General features: G+C 41.8%; 1 long non-coding RNA gene and 1 pseudogene across 1 annotated transcript in view; one reads left to right on the top strand and one right to left on the bottom strand.

Annotated features, from left to right (window-relative positions):
* LOC116624868 overlaps nt 1–10,554 on the top strand; it is a 98,757-nt gene extending 88,203 nt beyond the window's left edge. Inside the window, exon 4 of the long non-coding RNA XR_004297963.1 lies at nt 10,432–10,554. This is a non-coding gene — a long non-coding RNA (uncharacterized LOC116624868). The remainder of the gene's footprint in view (nt 1–10,431) is intronic.
* A 2,222-nt stretch (nt 10,555–12,776) lies between these two features.
* On the bottom strand, nt 12,777–13,309 carry LOC116624867 (annotated as a pseudogene).
* Between the last annotated feature and the right edge of the window lie 1,302 nt (nt 13,310–14,611).

Raw genomic sequence — 14,611 nt, 5'->3', positions numbered from 1 at the left:
CTCCAAGAAGTAGCCAGCATCAGTGATTCTGCCTTCTAAAATAGCTTAACCAGTTTTTAATACACCAAGAAGACTTTTGCCCATAGCCCTCTGGTCATCTATTTTCCTTAATAGCCTTTTATGAGGGACCTTATCAAAAGCTTGCAAGGAAATCCAAGTAAATTATGTTCCTTGGTTCACCTTTACCTACTATTTCATTAACTTTTTCAAAAACAATATGACATAGTTTTCAACATAATTAAAGGGGTTGGGAAAAAGGGAACTTTAACTACCGTTTGACAGTTTCCATAGTTGCTTAGGGGAGCTGGGTCACTGCTCACATTCTGCCTCCGCTTAAGGACACTAATTCATTTCCCAGGCTGTCTGGTGAGGTCAGCCACTAGTTCAAGGTGGAAATGACAAGTTTTTAGGCTTTCAAGTGTGCAGCACTCGGCTCTCCAGAGAGCGTGAAGGAAGGAAACCGCAAGTTTATCCAAGTCTGGCCCAGAGAAAGAGGAAATGATGGGGAAAATCAAGACGAGGGCAGAGGGCGGTGTCTCTGTGGAAGGGAGAGCTAGCCTGGGAGAGTCTCCCATATTCCCAAACAACTCTTTATTGTTTGCATGAGAAAGGGAGGGGATGACCATAGAATCTGGGAAGATTCTCAGTGTTCCGGGGGAGGTATGGAAGGCCAGAATGCAAGGGTGCATAGAGGCTGGTGGAACGAGAAGGGAAGAATTAGATATGGAAGAACAAGTCATAGCACTATTAAAAATGACGGTTATCATCCTCCTGAGAACTGCAGTTGTATTTGGGTATCTCCTACGTGTGAGGCTGTGCTGGGCACGTGCGCATGCCCATCTCGTGTAAGCATCACGGGTGGGGAGGGACGATAGCATTCCCCTCACTTATAAATGAGAAAAATAAGGCACAGAGAGTTCAAAGGACTTGAAGATCACACAGTTAATAAATTATCACATTTGGGAGGCGACCTCGTCCGTCTAATTCTGAAGCACATGGATTTTCATGTTCTAAACATTCTAATTATGAATTAGCTGTTTTCATGAAGTATCATTACTCAGTCGTTAAAAAGGGGCAGCCGCTATTTAATTTGTATTAATGATTCACAAAGACATTTAAGGTTACAGTCCCTCCAAACAGCTTTATGAATCTTCATTTTCACCAGTCTGGGAATTTGGAAGTATTTGTTTCCAAAGGACTCTGGCTGACAGAATGTTAGTAAATTTGGCTTTTAATGTAGAAAGGAATAGTAAAGAAAAGCAGAAAAGCTTTCATTTATTTCTGGCTTACTTCTTGGTTTCCCCTGGCTCCATGCCCATTTTTCCTTATGTCCTGAGGAATTGGCCATTTTTAGCCTTTTCCACAACTTCAGAAAGCCCACCATAATTGTCCTACCACACGCTTTAGGCTCCACAGGATGTGATGCTTGCATATTACAAAGCATTTCTCTAAGTGTCTTCTGAAGACCTGCATGCTCACTTCAGATGCTTCCGTAGGCTGGTTTTCCAAGCGATCACCGCACCTTACTGTCTGTCTTGTGCATGCTTCTTGGGGAATGTAAAGTATCTAAGGGGACAGGTAGGTGTCTGAAGGCACCTGGGCGAGCCTAAGCAGCCCAGCAAATAAGTTCCCCGATCCTGCTGCTGATTTGTCAAGACCATGGTCCTGAAGACCAGGAGCTGAGGAATCAGAAAAGCAACTTGGCCTTTTCTTCAAAGAACTGAATGCACTAATTGGAGTGAATGCAAAAGTGGCAGCCAGAGAGAAAAAAGAATGCTTTCCCTCTTGCATCAAAATAGGGAAACTGAGGGAAAAAGAACAAGTCTCCTGACTTAGGAGGGGAGATAGTGTGGGCTGCTGGATCTCAGTAAGGTCAAATAAAGGCAGAGGTTGGCAGTTTTGACAGGACATTTCAGTGTCCATCTCTGGGCAACAGGAGGCATTAGCCCGGTGCATTCATCAGGGGTGCAGTTATTAGGCAGGGGTCTGTATGAAATGCTGGGCAGGGGTGTGAGACCCTGGGCCATGCAGGGGAACAGAAAGGGTCCTACTGAGGTCGTGTTGGTGCATTCCAATATGAGTTCTGGTAAAACTAGCTTTGGTGACCTTGGAAAAATAAATCTTGATTTATTAATCAGAATTTGAGTTTCCTCATCTAGAACGTGAAAATAATGCCTGATTTACTTGGTACTTTGAGGAATACATAAGATAGTATATGTAAAGTCTCTGACAACATGTAGCAAATAATGTCTTTCCCAGGAATGTTTTTTAAAGATTTATTTATTTATTTGAGAGAGAGAGAGAGAGCAGGGGGAAGGGTGGGGGGGGGGGGAAGAAGCAGATTCCCCGCTGAGTGGGGAGCCTGAAGCAGGGCTCGAGCTCATGACCCGGAGATCATGACCTGAGCCTAACTGGCTAAGCCGCCCATATGCCCCTTTCCCAGAAATTTCTGATGTGTTGTTTTTCTAAATAACAAATATAGATTCATAGCACAACTACATGTATGACTTTGTGTTTTTTATCGCAGGTATATCTAGGAGATACTGAGGGCTCCATTCTAGACCACTGCAATAAAGCAAATATTGCCATAAAGTGAGTCAAATAAATTTTTTGGTTTCCCAGTACCTATAAAAGTTATATTTATGCTATACTATAGTCTATTAAGTGTGTAATAGCATTGTATTTAAAAAACCAATATAAATACCTTGATTTAAAATTACTTTATTGCCAGGGCGCCTGGGTGGCTCAGTCGGTTAAGCGGCTGCCTTCGGCTCGGGTCATGGTCCCAGGGTCCTCAGCAGGGAGAGCCTGCTTCTCCCTCTCTCTCTGCTGTTCCCCCTGCTTGTGCTCTCTCTCTCTCTGTCAAATAAATAAATAAAATCTTAAAAATAAAATTACTTTATTGCCTAAAAAACACAGACCACATCTGAGCTTTCAGTGCCTCATAATAACTGCTGGAGAGGGTCTTGCCTCGATGTTGATGGCTGCTGACTGATCAGGGTGATGGTTGCTGAAGGCTGGAGTGGCTGCGGCCATTTTGTAAAATAAGACAGCAATGAAGTTTGCCACATCGATTGACTCTTCTTCTCATGAATGATTTCTCTGTAGCATGCGATACTGTTTGGTATCATTTTGCCCACAGGAGAACTTCTCTCAAATTTGGCATCAGTCTTCTCCAACCCTGCCACTGCTTTATCAACTAAGTTTATTGTAATATTCTAAACCCTTATTTGTCATTTCAACAGTCCTCACAGCATCTTTACCAGGAGTAGATTCCATCTCAAGAAACCACTCTCATTGCTCACCCTTAAGAAGCAGGCTTCATCCCTTAAAGTTTTATCATGAGATAGTAGCAATTCAGTCACATCTTCAGGCTCTACTTCTGATTCTAGTTCTCTTGCTATTTCCACCACATCTGCAGTTACTTCTTCCACTGAGGTCTTGAACTCCTTGGAGTCATCCATGATGGTTGGAATCAACTTCTTCCCAGCTCCTGTTCATGTTGATATTTGGGTCTCTTCGCATGAATCATGAATGTTCTTAATGGCATCCAGAATGGTGAATTTTTTCCAGAAGGTTTTCAATTTACTTTGCCCACATCCATCAGAGGAGTCATGATCTATGGCAGCTACAGCCTTATGAAATGTATTTCTTAAATGATAAGACTTAAAAGTCGAAATTACTCCTTGATTAGTGGCCATCTTGTTCCAAATCCAGATCCTTGCATGTCCTCTGACCTCTGCAGAATGGATGTTGTGTTAGCAGGCATGACAATAACATTAATCTCATTGTACCTCTCCAGCAGAGCTCTTGGGTGAGCAGGTGCATGGCCAATAAGCAGTAATCTTTTGAAAGGAATCTTTTTTCTGGGCAGTAGGTCTCAACAGTGGGCTTAAAATATTCAGTAAATGATTTGTAAACAGATGTGCTGTCATCCAGGCTTTGTTGTTCCATTTCTAGAGCGCAGGCAGAGTAGATTTAGCATCATTCTTAAGGGTCCTAGGATTTTCAGAATAGTACATAAGCACTGGCTTTAAGAGAAAGTCACCAGCTGCATTAGCTTCTAACAAGGGTCAGCCTATGCTTTGGAGCTTTGCAGCCAGGCATTGATTTTTCTCTCTAGCTATGAAAGTTCTAGGTGGCACCTTCTTCCAAGAGAAGGCTGTTCTGTCTACCTTGAGAATCTGTTGTTAACGTAGCCCCCTTCAGGAATTCTCTTAGCTAGATCCTCTGGATAACTTGCTGCAGCTTCTCCATCAGCACTTGCTGCTTCACCTTGCACTGTTATGTTATGGAGACGGCTTCTTTCCTTAAACCTCATGAACCACCTCTGCTAGCTTCAGACTTTTCTTCTGCAGCTTCCTCACCTCTCTCGGCCTGCATAGAATTAAAGAGAGTAGGAGCATCGCTTTGGATTAGGCTTTGACTTCAGGGAAGGTTGTGGCTGGTTTGATCTCCTATCCAGACCACTAACACTTTCTCCATATCAGCAGTAAGGCTGTTTTGCTTTCTTACCATTTGTGTGTTCACTGGAGTAGCACTTTCAATTTCCTCCAAGAACTTGTCCTTGGCATTCACGACCTGGCTAACTGTTCAGTGCAAGAGGCCTCGCGTTCAGCCCATCCCAGCTTTCAACATGCCTTCCTCACTAAGCTTCATCATTTCTACCTTTTGATTTAAAGTGAGAGACCTGCGAATCTGCCTTGCACTTGAACACTTAGAGGCCATTGCAGGGTTACTAACTGGCCTAATTTCAAAACTGTTGTGGCTCTGAGAATAAGGAGGACTGAGGAGAAGGAGAGAGATGCGGAATGGCTGGTTGGTGGAGCAGCCAGAACACACGTAAGATTTGTCTCTCAGATTTACTGTCTTATATGGGAGTGGATCATGGCACCCCAAAACAATTACAATAGTAATGTCAAAGATCCCTGATCACAGATCACCATAACGAAGATAATAATGATGAAAAAGTTTGAAATATCGTGAGGATAACCAAAATGTGACACAGAGACACGAAGTGAGCAAATGCTGTTGGAAAAATGGCACCGATGGACTTGCTCTGTATAGAATTGCCACAAACTCTCAATCTGTAAATGATGAAATATTTGCAATAAAAAGTGCAATAAAATAAGGAATGCCTCTGTTCTCTCCATCGATGGTAAAGAAATAAATTTTTAGGTGGAAATGTAGTGACTGAATTTTTTTCCCTCCAAGTGGACTTATGATATAACCCCCCCAAATTTTATAATTTAATAATAGATGAAAAGCCTTATAAAACTATATAATTTAGATGACATTACATGTATTTCTATTCACCTGCATTATATCACTTAAAGCATGGGCAGGGCTTCTGGGCATTTTGACCAGCAACTTTGCATCATTAATAGAGTCCGGGTTAAAAATCACATGCACTACGCTCAGGTGAGTTAAAAGCATAGAGCATGTTACTTTTTGATGTAATTTTTCATTTTGCTCTGATCCCTTGTCCCTTTCTTATGGGAAAGTGGAGGTGCACAAGATGCGACTTAAAATTGACAACTAAAGGCAACCCTTTCTCACATTAATAATAGCCTCTTTGGGGTCAATGTCAGTCTTTTAGGGCTTTTCTTCTCCCCTCCCACCTGCCAGCTATGGACAGCATTTGGGCTTGGGAGGAGGCTGTCCTGTGGGTGGGGAGAGAAGCTTGGGTTGGCTTGTTCCCTCTAAGTCCTTGCTAGTCTTTGCTGCAAGATAGGTTTGGTCTGTTCCCTGGGTACACTGGGCTGGTGGCCACAAAGGAGTAGCTCTTTCATCTGGTCTTTTGGGATTTGCGTTTAATCCTGCCCATGGTCCTGGTCATTTGCCTCTAGTGGTGGAGTCCTTGCACTCTGTGGCCGTCTTGTTCCTACTCCAGATCCCTGCATGTCCTCTGACCTCTCAGTACCACTGTGTTGTTTCACAGGACCTTATGGGAACTTCTGGATTCCATGTATACCGAGTACAGACCTTGGGAAGCCAGGGCACCTCAACAACTCCCTCAACCAGGTTAACCTACCATATTGTTGAGGTTTCAATACACATGCAGGCATTGGGGGGAGGGGCGAGCAGGATTGAAATTCTCCTGGTATGTTCACATTGCTCTGGGGAGTTCCTAGTGCGGGTCATGAAAAATCAGGGATATATGTACCTGCTAGTTTCCTTTTTTTTTTTTTTTTCACATTTTCCTCTTCTTCTTCCTCCCTGGTACAGAACAACTTCAAATTTTCTCCCCAAGCAGGTAAGAATGCCCCTTGTGTCATATTCTAAATTCTTTACTCCTGTAAAATTCCATATTGTTACGCCAAGTACAGCTTTGCTTACATACATAAAGGGAACTTTTGAAATTTAGAAGTCCCTTTTTCTCAAAGCTTAGCTTTCAAGATGATCATTTTATTAAGCACTCACACACACAAAAGGAAATACTAATTTGATAAATTTTGGGCAATGACTTTCTTTTTCTTACTGGTATTTTGTCTATCACTTAAAAACTGGGAACCATAGATTTGATGGATGGAAATCCTAAGGAATCATGATTTAAAGGAAGAGGGAAATTATTTCACTTTAACTTAAAAAATGATACCTGTTAGGTATTGGAGATTACCCACCCTGGTTGTTTTAAGCCATTCAGCTACTTAAGGGGACCTTAGGGGAAGCTTTAGGGAAGGAAGGTGCTTTCCTGAATGACCCATCAAAGCTGTAAGCGTATCACCAGTGCGTGCTGAGCCTGGAAAAGTGGGCATTTAGACAATGACTATGTTAAAACTTCCAAAGAGGGCTTTTCCTAGGCTGTCTGCCTTTCTGATCACTAGATTTCATCGAAACATCTACTAATTTCCTTCCTTATGGATTCGTATCAATTCGTTGTAAGAACTGATCAGCAGTCTTCTTTATCTCTTTTTTAAGGAGGTGAACTTCTACTCACTTGGCCTGATTTGAAGACTACAAAAAGCTGCAATTCTGCTGAGCAAAACTTTTTCAGAACTTTATCAAACAAATTAACGTTTAACCAATATTCCCTGGGCGCCTGCCATGTGCCAACGCACTGTCCTAGGTCCTTGCCATGGCTCTGTCGTAGTATCACATATGGAGTAGAAAAAGAGAACATTTGAGAAGGGAAATAGAAAGATCAGGATTACTGCATTGGAAAAACACCAAATACATCATACCTTATCAAAATCTCACAAAAGATATAGATGTTTAAGTTTTCCTCTGTGTACAAATTTAGCAGTTAATAGAATCTGTTATAACTATGTCCACATCACTGCCTTCTGGAAACAATGATCCTTTTGGGACTGGGATTTTGCCCTTTTTCGTTTAAAAATTAAGCATCATTTTACTCAGAATGAATGTACATCTTTGGTGATAAAGTTCATTTCTCTTTAGTTGCTCTCCTCTCCTGTCTGACTGGTCTCCTCAGTGTTCTCTACCAAGCTTTTTGCAGAAACACCTCCTTTCCTCTGGCATCCTCCAAACTCATGGGGTCACCTTCTTCATGGAACCTTGTTTGACTCATCCAGCCAATTCTCACATGAATTCCTTCTTTGAGTTCCTATCACACTTCTAGTTACCCTTACATAGTTGCCTCAAAACTAGATTGAGGTTGGGGCCTGTCTTAAATTAAATTTCTTTGTATCTTCCATAATGCCTAGAAAAATTATAGGCCTATTGTAGGCATAAATAAATAAAGAGGTAGGTGTAGACTTATTTAGTACACTCAGGGATGATATTAAAATTGTCAGTACCTAATATAGTATGAACACTGACCATTGAGGATACTGCTACCAATTCATATGGTCTGAGTATCAGCCATGCTGTGTGTGTGTGTGTTTGTGTGAGATGTTCACACTATTATACAGGTTAGATATATTATCCTCCATTTCACAGATGAGAAATGAGGGAACTGAGTTTCAGAGATGTTCAAATTACTTGCTCAGGACATACAACCAATGGAAGACCCTAGATCTCTTTCACTCAAACCCTTGCTCCTTCCACTGTACTACTGCACTGATTACTACTTGCTGGCAGGTCAGGTCCTCTGTCCCCTTAGATTGAGGTGTGCCTTTCAAAGAAGAGGGAGTTGGGTGACTGGTGAGTCTGACTAGAGTGTGTGGATAACCAGCTCACTTACACTAAGCCATCTCCATCGTGGGGACCTGCGTGGTCATGACTAATTGTCATTTATGGCCAGTTTACACAGTAATTGCTTGTGTTATACAGATTTGGTTGGAGAAAGTCATCTTTCAAAGCCAAAGTTCTGGTAGCTTGTTGGATGATTCACAGTGGGTCTCGTGACACCTCTTACTGTTTTAATTTTATATTGTTTGTTAAGTGGGAAGAAAATTATACTTGCCTTAAATTCTTCATAAGTAATTTTAAAGTGTTTTGAACCTACATTTTTAATATAAAAACAAGATGTCTTTATTGTCCAGTAATGGACATCTCGTTGGTGACTGAGAAAAGAAAGGTAATCTCTTCTCAGTTTGGTCAGTCATCAGTAAGGAGTCAATGAAACATTACAAATAATGACACATTATCACACAGGAAGGAGAGCTAAAAGCTCATCAATCCCATTTCCTGTTCCTGAGCACATGGGAATATTTTATTTCCTCCTTGCTAGGTTGGGGTCATGTGACCGGTTCTGGCCAAAAAAAATAGGACAGAAGAATATATGCCACTTGTAGCCCTGCCCCTTAAAAACATCTTAAACAGTATTCGGGCTTCCCTTCCCCTCCCACAGTGTTCAGTTGCCACTGGTTTAAGATTCTGGCATCACAGAATGGAAGGAGTGTGGGTTCCTGAGTCACCACTTGGAAGAGAGCCTCCAAGGAGAGCTACCAAAGTTGCATTGATAGTGGCATGAGGGAGAAATGAACTTACGTGTGAGACCACTGAGATAGTTATAGTAACAGGTATTTATGGCTCTAATATAGAAACTGGTACCAGAAGTGGGGTGTTCGCATAACCAAATCATATTCCTTGACTGTTATGCTCTTTTAAATATGTATCATTTGTTTAGTAGTTCAGCATCAGGCAGAAAGGCAGCTAATATCAGAAAACGGAAGACAGAAATTCAGGTTATGCAGTGACAAATCATTTAGTATAACTATTGCCTGCTATTAGTTAGAAGATAGCCAACATGCACAGTTTATACATTTAGGGGAAACGGTTAAAAACAGAATTTCAGCAGTGTTTTTAGTATCACAAGAAAGATGTGTATTACAAGAAGGAGATGACTCAGGAAAGCACCATGAGTTTGCAAGCAGAAATAGAATACCGAATCCAGAAATTTGGGCTGTACGATTGGAAGAAATAAATTTATTTTAGATTCACACAGTAAGCCATGGTACCAAGAAGGGCTTTAAGTGACAAATATCTAGTAAAAGTTCTCAATTGAATGGAATTATTTGAGACAAAAATCAAATCAAGGGTATGGCCTTCCCATCTATTATTTCTGAGAGCCTTAATGCCTTTAGATAATTATATTAAGAGAAAGAAAGGCATGGAGGAGAAGATGCAAAGAAAAAATCTAGATTTGATAACAATGTCTAGAAAATAACTGGGTATGGTTGCTGGCACATGGACCTGAATGGAAGCAGATATATCCTATGCCTTCTAAGTTTTTGAGGATTGCATTACCAAAGAATCCAGGGGCCTACACCTAAAAAATCCTTCCTTGTTCAAGGCTTAAAATAATTCCTAAGTTCCCAACCCATTCCAGACTGAGCAGAAGTCAAGCTTTTAAAGTGTCACTGTTTTGAATGAAGGGTGTTCCCCCAAACTCACTTTACATGTGGCCAAGGAGAAGAACAAAGAAGGGAATCCTTTCTAGAGCAAACTCCACACACATCCACCATGTACGGAGGGTATGGACATCACAGTGCTGACCCAGAAGGGTTTTAGTATGACTGTGGACCATAATGCTGCATGTTGTCCATTCTTTCCCTTTTCAAACAGATTATTTGTTGTTCTTTTCCATTATAAATGGGTTGTGATTGTGGGGAAGTTGAGAAGTAGATAACTTGTCTTTTTTAGTATGTGGGCTACCATACCTAGAGGTACTGTATCAGACTGATGGTGAAGACTGATGGTGAATACCCAAGTATTCTGGACATTGATCTGAAGGTGGTGACTGGATGGGATCTTGACTTGTGAGGTGAGTGTGCTCTGTGAGTGAAAGGAAGAGTATAATGGATATTGGATGTACAGAAGGGCAGACTATGGCAAAAATCTTTCAGTGTTCACCATTTGGGGTTTTTCTTGGACACAAGGAAGGCTACATCTCCCAGGCTGCCTTGAAGTTAGATGGGCCATGTGATCCTGAGCTTTGCTCAGTGGAATATGGGCAGATGATTGTTACTTCAAGGCCACCTGTATTAAAATCTGGTATGTCTTGTTTTTCTTTCATCTGAATAGCTGGAAGCAAAGGACTGAAAGATGGACAACCACACAATGGAAGGAGCCCAACCTACACCAGATGTTCGTGAGTAAGTAATAGCCTTGTACCAGGTTCTAGTACTCATATTTGGAAATTGTATTTTATAGCAGCCTGGATTGATTACCTTAACTAATACACTAGAGCTGGAAGAGCTCTTCGTTTCTCTTGAAAGGAGTGAAATCATCCTCCTACCCCATCATCATCATCATCACCATCATCATCATTGTTCAAAAAATACATTTTAAGTATCTATAACTTGTCAGGCACCGTGACAGAGACTGGAAGGCAAAAAGGAATGAAACGTTGTTCCTGGTCTTGTCCATAATCTGGTGGAGAAACATATAGATAAACAGATAATGACATCAAGAATTATACCGTTAAGTGTCACACCATTAACATATGACATAGTTCATTCTGTATGGAGGTTGGGTGGGGCAGTGAGAGGTACAGACCTCACAGAGGAGGTTACATATGTATCAGGTTCTAAGGGATGAAGAGGGATTTTCTAGGCAAATAGGGCAGGTGGAAGGCATTCTAAGTAGAAGTAACAATTAGTTTGAAGGCATGCAGATATGCAAGTCAGGAAAATGAAATTGATTTCTACACTTGGAGATGGAAAACATATTTATCATTCTCATCATCATCCTCAAATGTATCATCCTACCATCAAAATTATTTATTAATTTCCATACAGAGTGACCACGTGGATTTGATCCTGTTCTCCAGAGAATCTCAGCCCAAGGGAGTGTAGGTAGCAGATTACACACTGACCAGGAGAGTTGCCCTATAGAATGCTCTATTATTTCCTTGCTATGTAATATGGGCCAAGTCACTTGACTTGTCTTTATCTTACTCATACTGTTGTACCCAAGAGAGAACTCATATTTATCCTTTCTGACTTGAGGAATTGTTATGCAAATATGGTAAATAAAATATGTGAAACCTGATTTGAAAAAAATATACAAAGACCATACTATATATGTTTATATTTTACAAAGACAGTTAATGAAGGATGGGTGGGGTGGTATGGGCCATGGTCCACAGCTGTTTCTATTGTCATCCCATTAAAGGACCCATTTTACTTCTTTCTGGTGGCAGTTGACTGGTATCCTCAGACAGATCCTACCTGTTGGTGGTACACCGGGAGGGAGAGCCACTCTCGGGGCATGGGGACACATTGACAGGGAGAGGGCCATGTGGCCGTCCAGACCAGGTGGACGTGTTTACTCAGCGTGCATGAAGGCAGCACAGCCTGAGCAGGAAGAGGGATCAAAGTTTAAGAAGGAAATAAACATTTTAGTCAGAGGGTGGCTGGTTTGGGGGGTGAGTGGGTAAGGCTCTCAAAAGGAAAACCAATCACCAGACCTGAGGCCCAGTCAGGATGTAGAATGTAAGTGAGTAGGGACCAGTGGTTCAGAACTAAGGGTTCAAACAGTGAAGGCATCGGAGGACCACCTATCACAGTAGTCCCTTCTCAATGGCCTGGATATTTTTTGGATCGCACCTTTTTCTATGGCAGGATAGCACACTTTCATTTATACATAGGCATCTAGGACATGGCAAAGAGTTTTGAACCTCAGTCCTTACCCTGAGAGCTCCAAGTAAAATAAACGCTTGGTCAGTTGCTTCCTGCCATCTGCCTTCCTCCCCATTTCTACTTGTGGAACACACTTTACAGCTTCAGCATGGCAGTGACTCTCCATCTATCAGTGCCACCCAAGGAGGCCATGCAGCAGGCTTGGGAATGCCATCGGCCCCCTTGATTGGCAGTAAGTGCCTCAAATACCCCATTTTCTTCTGGTGGTCCATCACTGAGCTGTGAGGCATGCAGTTCTCTAAAAACCCTCTTAAGCCTATAGAGATCATTATAATCTATAGCCTTGCAAGGACATGAGTCCCACATAGACAGCTACTTTGTCAAGTAGCACTTCTATGTCTTTGAGATCCTAAACCTGCCTCATTGAAGCATGAATGCTTCTAGTGTTTTGTTTTGTTTATCATTACAATAGACATTTATTTAAAGTAATACAGGGACACCCGGGTAGCTCAGTTGGTTGAGTGTCTGCCTTCCACTCAGGTCATGGTCCCGGGGTCCTGGGGTCAAGTCCTGAGTCGGGCTCCCTGCTCAGCGGGGAGTCTGCTTCTCCCTCTGCCTGCCACTCCCCCTGCTTGTGCTCTCTCTCTGTCTCTCAAATAAATAAATGAAATTTAAAAAATCTTTTAAAGTAATACATTTGCAGCTCAAACAGTTCTCAATTGTACATTTCAGGTTTACCCAACTTCTTAAAAATATTTGAAGGCAGCAGCAACCACAGATTTCCATTCCATGGTTATTTCTTTGCCCATTCTTCTCTCCTTTTTCTTTCCTGAATAACTTCTTTCAGATATGGTTCAAGGTAGAATTTAGCCGCCTCATATTTTGTCCACTGCTCTTAAAGAGCAGATCTGCTGCCGCATGGTCAGGTCCAGGGCTCTCTCAATGTGAAACATCCTGTCATTATAAAGGTTCTCAGGAAGCCTTTGTGTGGCCTCTTTCACATCATCATTCTCGTATGCTGTATCATCTCACATTAACCCCGGTTTATGGAACCCTACAGCATTGTAATAACATTTTCAAATACCCTCCAGCCACCGGCTTGATGTTGCAACCCGAGACTGCAGCATTGAATGCTTCTAGTATTTTGCAATTGGGTAAGCCATTTCATTTTTATCTGCTGAGATCTTAAAGATTGTGGCTGAGGTCTAGAGCTTTATCTTCGTAACCTAGGCCTACATGACATTACCTAACTCAAAGTCACTAGCGATGCATCTGAGAAGTTCATGCCAACCAAAACCCAGCCTAGGGACTTGGGTGACATTGCAGCCCATCCAACCCATCGATAAATCCTTGAAGCTTTAACCCTGCCCTCCTCCTCCCCCTATTTTGCAATGCCCTCTCTTTTACTTTGCATTGGCATTAATGGTATAAAGAGCTACCTTCTCATCTGAGTAATGCTAATTCACCTCCATCCCTGGTCATTTGCTACCTATTAGAAATATCCTGACAGCCTGCATCTCATTACCATCGCACCAGGTCCAGCTCCCAAGAATAACCTTCTAAGGAGGATGAAATGTACGCCTGTGGCATCTAATACCAGGGCATTCACATTCATATTTTTAGCAGCATATATCAGTGAGCCCAACCTTTAGTGTACTCTATGTACTTTTAATAATCTCCATAAAAGCCTGATTTCCAATCCCTAGGCTCAAGCTGACAGTGTAAATAAAATCACCCAAATCCACAGGGTAAGAGAAATGAAAATGACAAGGATTAAAATTTGGTCAAACCTCTTTCTTTTTAAAAATTCTGCTTCCCTTCCAATTGGATCACGACCCTCTGTGTGCTCAGCTTAAGACCAGACGGTATGCTTTCACTTTTATTCCTCTCTGCCACAGGCTTACAGTATTTAGTGAGAGTCAGTAAAGAATGTGTGCTGGGTAGAGAGTTAATACCATAATCCCCTATCGTTGGGGTCAAATGCTGAATAGAGCAAAAGAATTAGAAAACATGTTACATACAATGGCAGGAAAAAATGCATCAGCACGCTGTTCTGTGAACGCTAGCATCCATCACCCGCAAGGGACGGCCATGAGGTAACAGAGTGCGTGAGAGATGCGGAGTTGGAGTCTACTTGTGCTCAGAAGCCGCGTGGAGACCTGAGCACAAGTCTTAATATGCATATACTGTGGGAGGTGTTTGTCACCATTTCGAATTGCTTCTTTCCAAGTACCTGCTTGGATTTAGTTCCTAAGTAACACATTTAGCCGCTAAATTGTTTCACAGAGCTGAACCTTCAGCTATCTCTTTTCACTCTCCAGCAATGGGTGTGAATATTGTTCTCAAAATGCTGTAATACATCTGTCTCTGGAGGGTTCTCTTAACGAACGAGTAGAAATTTGAGGCACCACGGGCAAAAAGGGTTGAACAGCCACCTTCCATTGTATCTTGGGAAAGTCAACCGAATTCCCCTGGAGTAAGATTACAAGCAAATAAATAACTTTGTCTGGAAGTTCTACATAGAGAAGTGTGTGTGTGTGTGTGTGTGTGTGTGTGTGTGTAAATGGTTTAACCAAAAAGTGACAAGTCGAATTTATTTTAAACAACACCCTTTGAAGTAG

This window comes from Phoca vitulina, unplaced genomic scaffold, assembly GCF_004348235.1.
Source record: "Phoca vitulina isolate PV1807 unplaced genomic scaffold, GSC_HSeal_1.0 scaffold71, whole genome shotgun sequence".
Taxonomy (NCBI): Eukaryota; Metazoa; Chordata; class Mammalia; order Carnivora; family Phocidae; genus Phoca; species Phoca vitulina.
This window is presented reverse-complemented; position numbering and strand designations above follow the sequence as displayed.